The following is a 13,095-nucleotide window of genomic DNA, read 5'->3' as shown; positions in this document are numbered from 1 at the left end:
ACAGGTGCCTGAAGGGGGCCCGCAATGTTAAAAGATTTTCTTTGACACACTAAGGACAGGAAGAACAAATAAAATTAAACTTGACAACTATCGCTATTACACTATTTTCAAACCTGTTACAGTTAATTACTCCTTGTATCTTTGATGATTTTTAAAAATAATTAAAAATTTGTTGTTTATTGGGTTGCACTACTACTTTCATTAAATTCTTTTAAAACTTTTGAAACTTTTCCACTGAAGACAGAAGAAGCAGGCATAAACTAATGAAGAGAAGTGCAACATCCAATCAGGACAGTCCCCTTAAAGACCACCCCGCTTTCACAAACCGCAATTTGCTGCTTTTACCACTCAATGCCTAGAATTACTACAAGAAAGGAAGCAGGGAGAGAATTTTTCCACTGAACGGCAAACAGTTCTTCTTGTGTAGGTGATACTCATATAGCACCAGGTGAAAGAAAAACTATCATTAAAAAAACCTATGCAGGTGACCCATGGAGAGAAATGGTACCTGAAGTCATTTAAGTTTATTCTTTTCAGCTGACCAGATTTAAAAATTTAGTAATCCTTTGAGAGTGGTGAGCACAGATTTCATATCCAGGCTATTTCCATTGACTGTGAAGAGATTCATACCACATGCAGCACTGCATTTTACTTAGATTTTTTTTTTTTTTTATAAAATTTGAATTGCATTTCAGTAATACTTACCAGCCTCAACCCACTGGATATGATATTGTACCAACTACCATGCAAGCATATAGTGAGAAAAACTCCCTGCCTTCGGTTGTTTTCCTAACAGATCAGGCTGTAAAGATTTGAAAATATAAATGATGACCGAACAAGTGAAATGATTTGCCCAAGGTCACAACAGGCCTTTTTAAAATTTGTCCCACAGGACACGAGTATAATGTTATCCTTTTGCATGTGAAAATATTTGTTATCTTAGTACTTTTTACATTTTAAAAAAAAAAATTGGGAAACAATGCTTCTACTTCTGTACTGCTCTCAGGTGAACCACAGCATTCTTTGATAATAAAGATATTAACCATCTAAAGAGTGGAAGAAAATGGCATACAGTCCAGGGCTCTTTTTTCTTTCCCTGTGTAAACTTTAATTAGCATGTGCTGCCTGGTTCTTTTTAATGGCATCTTTAATGTTCTTAAGTAGCATTGCTTGGTGCTGTAATATTATTTCCGCTTAAGTTTCTACTGCGAGCAGGAATAAGTTTCTATATCTACACTTTTGCACTTACATCTAATAAGTGTTTACAAAGAGTCTTGCTACAGGGAAAAATAATGAGAAATCTAGTCAATGAAATTGCCTAGAGTTATGGTAGAAGATCTGACTGACAGAGGTTTTGTTTCAAAAATAACTACATTTGATGAAAGCAAGCGCTAATACAGCTACTGGGTTAGGTCCAAATTCTATCTTTCACTGAAGTCTTTCCAATGACTTCTGTGTGGTTAGTTCATACCTGTTTTGTAGATCCACATTATGTGAAAGTTAATTTGTAGAAACCTGAAGAAATTATGTATAGATTTGCTGTACCTTTAGTTACTAAGATTTCAGAAGATTTAGCTTCTGCAACAAGATGCTGTAAGTAGAACTGTCAAAATAGCAACAACCTTTTTTCTTACACTAATAAGAAAAATGTGCTGTTTGAAAGTCTATTATTTCCACCAGCTGAAAGGTCATTCCACTCACCCAACAGATTTCAAATCAAATTTACCACTGATAATTCCTTTATAACACTCCCATATGCTGTATCATTTATTCCAAGGTAAACATAAAACGTGATAAACTACTCCTTAACAGTCATCCTTGGAAATATTCTAGAAGAATTATCTTTTCAAGAAAGAGTACGTAGTGAGTGAACAGCGATAACTGTATTTGTCACTGTAAGCATCTTGTGGATGTTTACAACTTAGTATCAAAATAAAGTAATTCCATGTGGACCACAGGTATTTCTTTGACATCTACATGATTGTATCCCTAATAACAAAAAGTCACTATAGACTGATTTTACGGTAATAAATGTTATAAATAAGACAGACCAGGATAAGAGTAAATTCCTATGAAACCTTACCATTTGTTTTGGAAGCATAGAAACAGTTACATTCTTCCTTGCAATATTCAGCTGACCTTCAGAATATCAATTATGTAATTGTAATGAATTAAGACTAATTCTTGTAACTTACTGTGAATATAAGGTGCGTGTATCACTGAATGCAGGTACTGGGATAAAACATGACAGTTCTGCTAACTTCAAAGACTATTAATGGCTGGCTGAAAACATTTTCACTTAGAAGTTATTCTAAATATCTTAACAGAAAATGCTATTTTCAACAGCATAATTCTTTTTCTCAGAGCTTATCTGCTTTTTGAAAGATATGTCACCATTTCATAAAAAAATAAGAATTTCCCTAAAATATAATTACAAAACCACTGTTATAATACTACATGCGATTCCTCTCCTCTCCTGCCAGAGGCTCCAGTGAGACATGATTTACATCCCATGATTTATCTCAATGGCTAGAGATTCCTGTGTTGCCTGCATTAAAAAGAGAGATATCATCATAGAATGCTTTGGGTTGGAAGGGACCTTGAGAGATCATCTAGCCCAACCCCATTGTACATGTGCACTGCCAGCAAAGGAGCCCTAGAAGCTACAAAGCCATGGGAGAAATACCATGTCTGAATTATAACCATTTTCGTTAGGTACAGTGGCATTTTCTAATATTACTACTGAATTTTGACTAAAAACACTATGTCAGCAAAAAATAAGTGTCAAGGGAGAGGTGGAGGAGAACAGCATACTCTGACCAACTAAAGGATGTAAGCAGGTCTACATTAGTTAAAGATGATGTACAGGTATTAGAGAGCTAGAGATCTGCATAATAAAAGCTATTGTTACAAGAAAATACACAAATTGTAGGAAAGACTTTTACAAATTATCCAGAGCAAGGACTGTATTTTGTAGCTTACACAATACCAGTTACTTTATCAGTGAAATCATAAAATAATCAATTATGTAGAATGTATTTCAAAGCAAAAGGGAGGAATACAGACAGAAAAAACCCTTTTATCTGATGTCGCATGTTGACTAAACTTCAACCTAGTGAGAGTCAATTATTGGTGACTCTTTAGCTGTAACAAGTTTGTGAGATGTAGCTATCTCTTGCTGCCTATGAGAAAATTGTTGCATGCCAAACTCTTCAAAAGCTAAATTCCTTTAATTTGCCAGATCTCAGTAACACTGACATTTATACAGTAAGTCCCAGTTTACCAGACCCTTTCATAAAAGACGTATCTAAGCAGTTCTATTCAAAATTTCATATCGGAACCCATTGGTATCGTATATTATAAATATGTGATGAGTTTGTCTAACTATTTAGACTGTTGCTGCAGTTTGCTCAAGACTAGGCTCAAAATCCTTTTATTTGCATTCACTGGAGAATAAGCTGCATTTAACAGATCTATAAATCAAAAAATCTCACAAATAGAGTAGTACCATATAAAAAATGAATGTACCATAAAAAAAAAATCCACATAAACAAGTCTTTCATAGAAAGAAACATGTAATTGTACCACAGAACAGAACATTCATAGCTGCTGCTTCTCATCCTATTACCTACCCAAATGAAATTTTGCCATATTATTTAATGGTCCAAAATGATTCAGGAACAAAAAAAGGATTTTGAATAACATCTTCCAAAAATTTTTAAAAACAGACAAGTGATAGTGATTTAAACCTTCCACCAGGAAAACCATGACAGAACTAACTTTATTCTAGCCTATGATCTTACAAGAAGATATTAATACAATCCCTCCTTTAATGAAGTAAAATACAAAACTTTTCATCACAAGATACTGTTTTTCTCTTCTGTTGCTGTACATATAAGTGAGCAGGATCAGTATTAAAACATTTGGTCCCAAATATCTCTTTCTCCATGTTGGGTAAATTTGCTTCACAATGGATTTGATCTCTGTCCCTATTCCCTCCAAACAGACTTAAATGCATGTTCTTTCCCCATTGTGACCAACAGGAGCAAATGTTTTTACTTCTCAGTCCTTTTTACTGGAAAAAAGAAACTAATCTTCTTTCCAGTTAAGGAGCTGAAGCATATGAATCACTTTGCCCGTTTTTCCCAGCAAATACAAATTGTAAACCACAGAACCTAAAATCTACTTATATCTTGCATAACATTTTTGCCTGCAACTCATAAAAACTGGCCATGAAGTCAAAGAGGATTTTGCCAGGCTCAGAACTGGAGAAAAAAAAATTGGGTTTTGTCAAATATTTTGTGTATCTCTGTATCCTTATTTATTCTTTTGCATTAGTCTTGCAAGTGATTTCTAATGGGCTATAAAAACAAAATTTGTTAATGTGTAGAGACTGATTTACTTAGAGATTAGATCACATAGTGACAGATATCTAAAACTCATAAGTGCAAAATGCACATAATTAAAAAATTATTTAATGAAGGAATTGTCAAAAAGAGGACTAACTGAATGTGACAAGAGAGTGAAAGAAAGGGCTGTATCTACACTGCAACTACCACCCAGAATGGTGTGCATTTCAGATCACTGCTCTGCCTAGACTCACCTCTCCTCCCCTGATTACCATCACTGTACATTTTCTGTGTATGCTAATACACCAATTAATATTTTATCTATCATTCTTTCTCCAGTAACATCCATATACAGTGTAATGCTCTATCATGTTTTTTAGTGAATCTGTACATTTGGTTGTTACTTCAAATACTGAAAAAAAATCATATGCTGTTTGACTCTACATGCAGTCCTCTGCGTGCCTGCATCATCAAGACTTCTCTATACCATACTGATTTGTTGAAGTAAGGTATACTATACAAGCTAAAAGAATAGCTCATGGTAGTATATTCTTTAAGTATCAATAAGCCAAGCTAATAAGAATCTATCTCTTAATGGATCCATATATATGTATCTTTTTTGCTTTGTTTTTAAACTTGTAAAAAATGCTAATGTTATTAACAAAGTGAATACTAGCTATGCTGCTAATAATGCCCATTTTCATATTCTTAACTTTTAAACCTAGTACAACATACTTTATCTACTGGCCATTGCATTTTTAAAGGAGGAGATCTGCTCAAGTAGAATATTAAAAATAAATACTGCTAACTTTCTGGCATTTTTCCCCTTTTCAGTTCATTTTTCCAATAAGTCTTTTAGTGTTCACAAATTCCAAATGATCTTTCTAGCCATTTATTTCTGTGCAGTTGTCTTTTAACAACAGACAATTTACAAAATGGCAGAACAGACCCTTCTCTTTCCTTTGCTATAATATAAGTAAATATTTTCCAATTAAAGATAGAATGCTGACCTGAATATTTTGCTGCATTTAAAAAACAGTAGCAGTAAAGACATAATAAATAAAAAGCTCATTATAGTATAAAACTTCTGTGAACAATTTCTACTTGTTTGAAGAATAGCTACTTGACTATCACTATGAACAGCTGTTCTGAAGTAATGATTTGCAGAAAGCACATGGGTTATTTAGCAACTGGGAAAAATCTAAGTTGAAAAGGCAGCATTACTGGAACGTAGTACAGCAACTATATGTGTAGTTTCATGACACACATATAACAATAAGAGTCGGTATACTCTATGAAACCCTTACTAAAATAAACAAAGACACAATGCAAACCAATGGCTCAGTTTAGGCATGAATAAACAACGTAGGAGCTAAATGTACAACTTACAACTAAAATGCCTTCATTGCAAGTAATTAACTTTTTGTATGACACCGATTATTGCTTCTAACAAACACCTCTAATGCCATTTCCTTTAAGTACATCTGCTAGAATAAACAGTGTTAAGCAGATAGTTTAACTCCTTTGTATTACTAAAATCCCATTCTTGAGCATGTATTTATTTTCTTTTAAATACATTACCAACACACACAAAGAAAAGCAGTGATCTATCCTGGGTAAAAGTGTGTGTCTCAACCATACCCACTGAAGTCTGCTAGGGTAAATAGGTGTAATTTTATTGAGATAAATGGAGCTGAACCAATTTTCAGCTTCACTGAAGTTTATGGAGCTGAGGAAAGAATGTATCCCTTGTTTTGTAAAAGGATAGAAGAATTTAGTAAAAGGCTTAGTGTTAAATTTAACTGCATCAGGATCTCAGAGATGCAGTAGAATCATTTATTTCCTGAGTATTCTGTGAAGAGCTGGCAATGTAAGACTAAGTACAGAGTTATTTTTACTTACAAATGCTGCTTGATTGTTCCTTTTAGTTCATTTTGTTTTAGAAGAGCTAGGCTACAGATTTAAATTCTTCACAGGAATTCTTTGGGATTTCTGAAAAAGCTATCAGTACTACAAGTTGAAAAGAGCATCCTTGTGGAACATGAAGAGGTTCCTAAAGTAACTGATTGACCTTCAAAGAAAATTAATTGCCTTGATGCCTTGCATTCTTATAGGAGGTATCATCAGCTCAATACTTGTTTTCACGACTACTGTAAAGTGTACTTCTCTCTTAGTCATAGGCAAAGCATATGTTTAGTAATAGAGAAAGGCAAAGCACACAGATAATTCAAATTATTCACTGAACAAATAATGAAGCTTGCAGGTATCATCAGAGCTCTCATTTCTCTGCTAGAGTAAGTAGATCAGTAAAAATCTTGTTTACATTGGAATGGTTATGAAAATAAAAATAATGTGAAATACAAAAAATGGAATTGGCTTCTTTTACTCTGAATAATGAAAAATGCTTTATATCTATTCAGAAGTCTTTGATCAAACTACAGTCTCCAGTAGTTTATTCTGGGTTTGTTTCTTCCTTCTTATTGTCTTTTTCTGTCCCACTTAACTGCAATCAGAATTCTAAGTTCAAAGAAAAATAAAAAAGACATTTCAAAATAATAATCCAATCAACAACAGAAAATGACACTGGGTATGTCACATACATATTGATGCTGAAGAAGTCAGCTCTCTACTATTACTATTACTAGGAAGGGTTATGACAGGATACAAAGCTACTCCATTACTCCTTCCAGGAGCCACTAAATCTGTGCATTATGTGTTGCAGCAGAAATACAGAGGAAATGAGAAAAAGGAAAACAGAATACACGTTGTCCCATACAGCTATGCAATATAGAAAGCCAGCAAAGGTTATCCACCCTGATGAAAGGTGAGCACAGACAAAAAGCTCAGTTGTGACTGGAAGCTGCAGTTTGTTTCTGTGACCTGGCAATGTAAGCACCATATTACGAGTTTGGGCTAAACTGAGCTATTGGCCAGCCCCATATTCAAACACGGCCAATAGAGTTGTCTATCAGAATACTGGAAGCAGGTAATGGCACTTTCTGGTCTTTACTAATCTGCAACTCGGAAACTTTCACTGATAGACACTGCATCTTCATCAAGACACAAAATACTCACTTCCAGGAGCTATTTATGTCAGAATTGAATCTGGACCTGCATCTCTAGAATAGACAACTAAATTTTTGGATGTGACAGGCTGTCTATGAAAAATTCAAAATCTTGATGTGAACTTTCACAAGAGCTGCAAGTGATTTTGACTGCTGTCAGCATACCCGGATTAAATGCTGCTACTGTTAATCAGATTTTAAAAAAGAAAGTAGTATTTATTGATACATGAACCAGTCAGTATTTCTTTGCCTTCCTATTACTTCCTCCACAAGCAGACAAATTTTTAAAAGTCTTTAAGAATCAGTCCTTTTGATATACTTTCTAAATACTTGCATATCTAAGCAGTCATACTGAAATCAGTATGATTGCACAGTTCCCCTAAAGATGCACGTGTACAAGCTGAACACTTTTGCCAAGTGTTGCATTTTTCGTCCTCTTCAGATGGAAAGAGGAAGAAGTTTCAGGTCCTCGCCTCTTCTCAGTTCCTTTAAAAACTAGAGGCATTAAGGGAGAGATTATGAACATTTCCAACAGCTCCCTAGAGAGCACATGCTAAAGATTAGTGGTATCTTCTTTTGCACTCAATTATAGAATTTAGCTAGGAGAGATTTTGAAGGAGCTGTTTAAGCACTTAATACCAAAATTTTAGGGGGCAATTCTGGGAAGTAAAGATATAGCTGTAAGTCTGTGCTACTCCTACTTCATTTTAATTTAGAAATAGATAGTTAATAGAATAGTAAATTCCTTAACAAAGGAATTAAAATGTTTTTTTTTAATAGAATTCTCTTCACTTAAAATTCTTACACGCATAACAAGAGCTCCTATCCGAAAAATGCTGTTTCAGGATAGTATATTTATTTAACTCAATTTTATGAAAGGACAGATAATTCTCCTTTCCTTATAAATACAAAGTTTAAAGGGCAACCTAGTAGTTATTCAAACTGTTTCAACTGAGGAATGTTATGCTGATTACAAACAGTGTAATAATTTTTTTAACAAATTTGTAATTCTAATTAGCATTGGCTTTCTGTCAAGTACAGTAATTAGGGAAGTTGTCAATGTCAATCCTATTATTCTTCTTGATAATGAAATTATTTAAACATCAACCAAACATGAATGTTCTATTTTTACTTGGAGAACAGTACATTAACATGGAGAGCATAATTACTGTTAAAACTCTCATAGTGCTTAATAAAAGGATCTCATCAACCAAAATTATCTACCTAAATACCTGAATACAGATGTTCATGATTAACAGTTTAGAGAGATATGTATCTTAAGGTAACCTGAAGTTTTGTAGTTAGTCGTTAAGGTACGGAAGACCTAGAAACGGCATAGAAATCCTTGAAGCAAAGTCCTCCAAGAATTCTTAAGACTATCGGTGACTTCAAGTGAGACCACATATCGTACCAAAATGCCTGGTAAAGGACCATAACTGAAGGACAAACAATACAATGTTTTTGGGGATTATGCTGTACACCTTGTTACTTTTTTAAGGCTAACTGAAAACAGAAGACAGACATCACCATATTCCATCATATTCCACATATGAGGTATTCTGAAAAAAGCGTATTCTGAGATAGCTTCAGCTTCCCTCTTTCAGGGTGACGCACACAGCTATTTCCAACTCTACTGGAACAGCAAGGACCTTCCCAGGTAAAGAAGGTGAAAGGCACAAAACCTGATGCTTTTCTTCCCTGCTCTAGCATCTGGTGATTTGCCGAGTATCATATCTGTCACTGAAATACTATGTAAAGCAGATTAATGAAGTCTATCATATCTATGTTATAAATGCAGACTGTAGTATGTGCAAAGATACATTTTCATTTATGTAAATAAGATTTATAATAGAAAAGACAGAAAAGAAGAAGAGCCACATGAAAATTCTGGCTCTCTCTGCTTAGGAATTTAGCTAACCTAAAGCTGTGTTGTGGAAATGCAGCTTGAAAAAAATGTCATGTATATTTGGGGCTTGGATCTTTTGCTAGTATCATTTTCAAGTATATTTGGCTCTGGCTAAATGAGATACAGAGCTCTAATTTAGTCTTTATGTGTGTACTGAATACACTACTTTAGTTACCACCCACATTATTTTCAGAAAATTCAATACCTTACAAACAATCTTTCCTCTTTTACTATATTCTAAAGTACATTTAAGGATCTTGAAATACAAATCAAATCTCTTCAGAGTGCAATAAAAACACAGTAAAACAAGTCTAACACATAATCAAATATAATAACCACATATTTAAAGGTGGAAAATGAACTCCTGTACCACTTGCAAAACTCAGCCAGTGTCCAACATTTCAGAACAAAAAATATCTGCAGTCTGAATTCATTCAACCCGTTCACATTACAGTTACGACTTCCACTTCTCTGTTTGCAAAATACGCAAAGATAAAAAGGCATGAGACAGAAATTTTAGAATAACAAGAAATAACTTATTATTCTTCTCAGCCTGCTACTATAACCATGTATACTTGTATACATGTATAATTTATTTATCATCATTTAGAAATACAGACAGATATTCAGTAGGTGGGCTGTGCTTGTCTAAGAAATACCTAATTCTTAGAACAGATAAAAGGGAAAGACAGGTTTGTAATCCACTTTAAAATCCATGAACAATAGTTTTAATTTAGCTTTTTTAATCACACACTTCTCATACAAAATGACTTCAACAAAGAATGAAAACACAAACAATTTATCCAGAAAAATAGCCCAAAATTTATGTCCAGTTGGTTTGGATGTTAAAATACCATACTGTGTCTGTAGGAATGACTATTAATAAACACATTAAGATGCTTTCACTTCTGACAGGCATAAAGGTGAGAAATTCTGCTGTTCAGTGAATACACTCTTTGATATTTCTCCAGTGGCTTTTCTGCATAACAACATAAAAGCATTCTACACAGGGCATTCTCCTTTGAATCTCTACAAATATCCAGAGACAACTAGGATATATACATAAAATTAGTGCATTTAAAAAAAAATAATTACTTTCAGTGTACCAATGACATGAAGTATGGAAAATGACAGAATATAAAGAACAGAAAGATAATTTTATTCTTCAAAACTTTTTTTTAACTCCAATTTTCTCCGAGTTAAACATTTAAAGCTAAAAGTCAGACACTTTGCACTACTTAAATTCCTAATGAATTTGCATAAATAGCAGCAGAACTCCAAGGGGGCAAACTCCTACAAATGGTTACTTAAAGGAGAAAGCTGCAGATTACAGGGTAGTTGAATACTTACAAGACTTTGAGGCCCTGATTCAGACATGCCTGAGCACAAACTGCCCTCTTATAAAATGTTAGCTAACCTGAACAGTACAATTAGGCAATGCCATTAACACTTTCAAACTGCCTTAACATGAAGTACAATAACTGTTCTAAAATAGAAAATACTTGCAGAGGTTTTGGAAATCTTTGCCAGGATTAGGTTCCCTAAGACAACTTTTTTTTTCCCCCAGGTGTTTCCATAAGGAGCTCTGACTCTCACTCCATCCAAAATAATTAAGGAAAACATTTTTTCATTCAGTGTTACAACTTTTATAGCAAAACTTATTGGGAAATAAGTACCCAGTTTTTGAAACAGCTGTGGAAATATTAAATCTATAGAAAAAAATTACTTACCTTACCTACTGCAACACTGTTTAGGAAGCACATCTAATTCTCTTTATCTGTCCTCACTTAGATGTAACTTCAGGAGCAGCTGTTTGCAGGAGTGTGAGAATCATTCAAAGGCCATAACTTGCACTCCAGCACTGGTGATTGGTTGGAAAAGCACTTATTTGGGAACCAGTAAGTTCAGAGAAAACCCTTTAAAAAAATATAAAATGTAATTAAAAAAATAAACGTAAAGGCTATGATCACAAGAAGACACTTTGATGAGACCAAAATATTTTTGCTCACAACTGGTAGAATTATTCCTCCAAATCTCATGTTTCCTCCATGTGACAATAAGTCATAACCTTCCTTCTTGTCAATACACTATTAGAAATCGCCAAACATACTGATAAATGCAATTTATTCTCTTTCTCCAGTTCTCTTAGGTTGATATTCACCAACAGGGAGCATTAGAAGCTTATTAAAGACAAGCCATGGTTCAGTATGCTCTAGAAAGAAAGAGTCCAACTTTTAGTAATTTGGTAGGTAACTGAATGACTGGGCATGTCTCTGAACAGGAGGATATATTGTAACAGGAAACTTCCAACCATTTTTCTGAGCAACACCTAGTTCCACAATCCCCAGCCACATGTTGGGTAACAGGTCAAAACTCTTTCCATTACTAGAGTGAAGGATTTTCTTTCATCACTGAGCAACACTAATAAATTATCACACGTACCAAAGTGTACTGCTACACTTAAGATGATTAAGGCAGTGATACATAGTTCACTGCTACCTATAGGACACCCGAATAAACTAATTATGAGATTCCAATTTAGAAACACAGCAATGACTTCCATTTTTTATGTACACTGTATTCGGAGAAACATCATGGTCTAACAATTACATTTCATAACAATTCATCTAGATATACTTCTGATGACGATATAATCCCAGAAACAGCAACTCTGTTTTCAGGACAGGTCACCTTCAGTACTATAGTGGAAATAAAGTAAAATGAGGGAAAGAGCTGACTTTCTGAAGTGTGGCCACAACTCTTCCTAGCTTTCCCATGTAACAAGGGAAGGAAACAAAACTTATGCCCTTGTTTGCCTTATGACTTAGGACACTAAGTATTTTGTCAGTAGCTCCTCAGTGGGGAAAGCTGCCACAGGCTTTAGCTTATCTTTCAGCTAAATGTATAGATGCAGATGACATCAAACTGGGTGGGAGTGTCGATCTGCTCGAGGGTAGGATGGCCCTGCAGAGGGACCTGGACAGGCTGGATTGATGGGCCAAGGCCAACTGTATGAGGTTTAACAAGGCCAAGTTCCAGGTCCTGCACTTTGGTCACAACAACCCCATGCAACGCTACAGGCTTGGGGAAGAGTGGCTGGAAAGCTGCCTGGCCAAAAAGGACCTGGGGGGTGTTGGTTGACAGCCGGCTGAACATGAGCCAGCAGTGTGCCCAGGTGGCCAAGAAGGCCAACAGCATCCTGGCTTGTATCAGGAATGGGGTGGCCAGCAGGAGCAGGGAGGTGACTGTCCCCCTGTACTCGGCACTGGTGAGGCCGCACCTGGAATACTGTGTCCACTTTTGGGCCCCTCACTACAAGAAAGACACTGAGGTGCTGGAGTGTGTCCAGAGAAGGGCAACGAAGCTGGTGAAGGGTCTGGAGCACAAGTCTTATGAGGAGCAGCTGAGGGAACTGGGATTGTTTAGCCTGCAGAAGAGGAGGCTGAGGGGAGACCTTATTGCTCTCTACAACTACCTGAAAGGAGGTTGTAGTGAGGTGGGTGTTGGTCTCTTCTCCCAAGTAGTTAGCGATAGGACAAGAGGAAATGGGCTCAAGCTGTGCCAGGGGAGGTTTAGATTGGATATTAGGAAAAATTTCTTCACAGAAAGAGTGGTCAGGCATTGGAACAGTCTGTCCAGAGAGGTGGTAGAGTCACCATCCCTGGAAGTGTTCAAAAAACGGGTAGGTGTGGCACTTTGCAACATGGTTAGTGGACATGGTGGTGGTGGGTTGATGGTTGGACTGATGATTTTAGAGGTCCTTTCCAATCTTAAT

The sequence above is a fragment of the Pelecanus crispus genome, chromosome 5, assembly GCF_030463565.1.
Source record: "Pelecanus crispus isolate bPelCri1 chromosome 5, bPelCri1.pri, whole genome shotgun sequence".
NCBI lineage: Eukaryota > Metazoa > Chordata > Aves > Pelecaniformes > Pelecanidae > Pelecanus > Pelecanus crispus.
Note: the sequence above shows the minus strand (reverse complement) of the source record.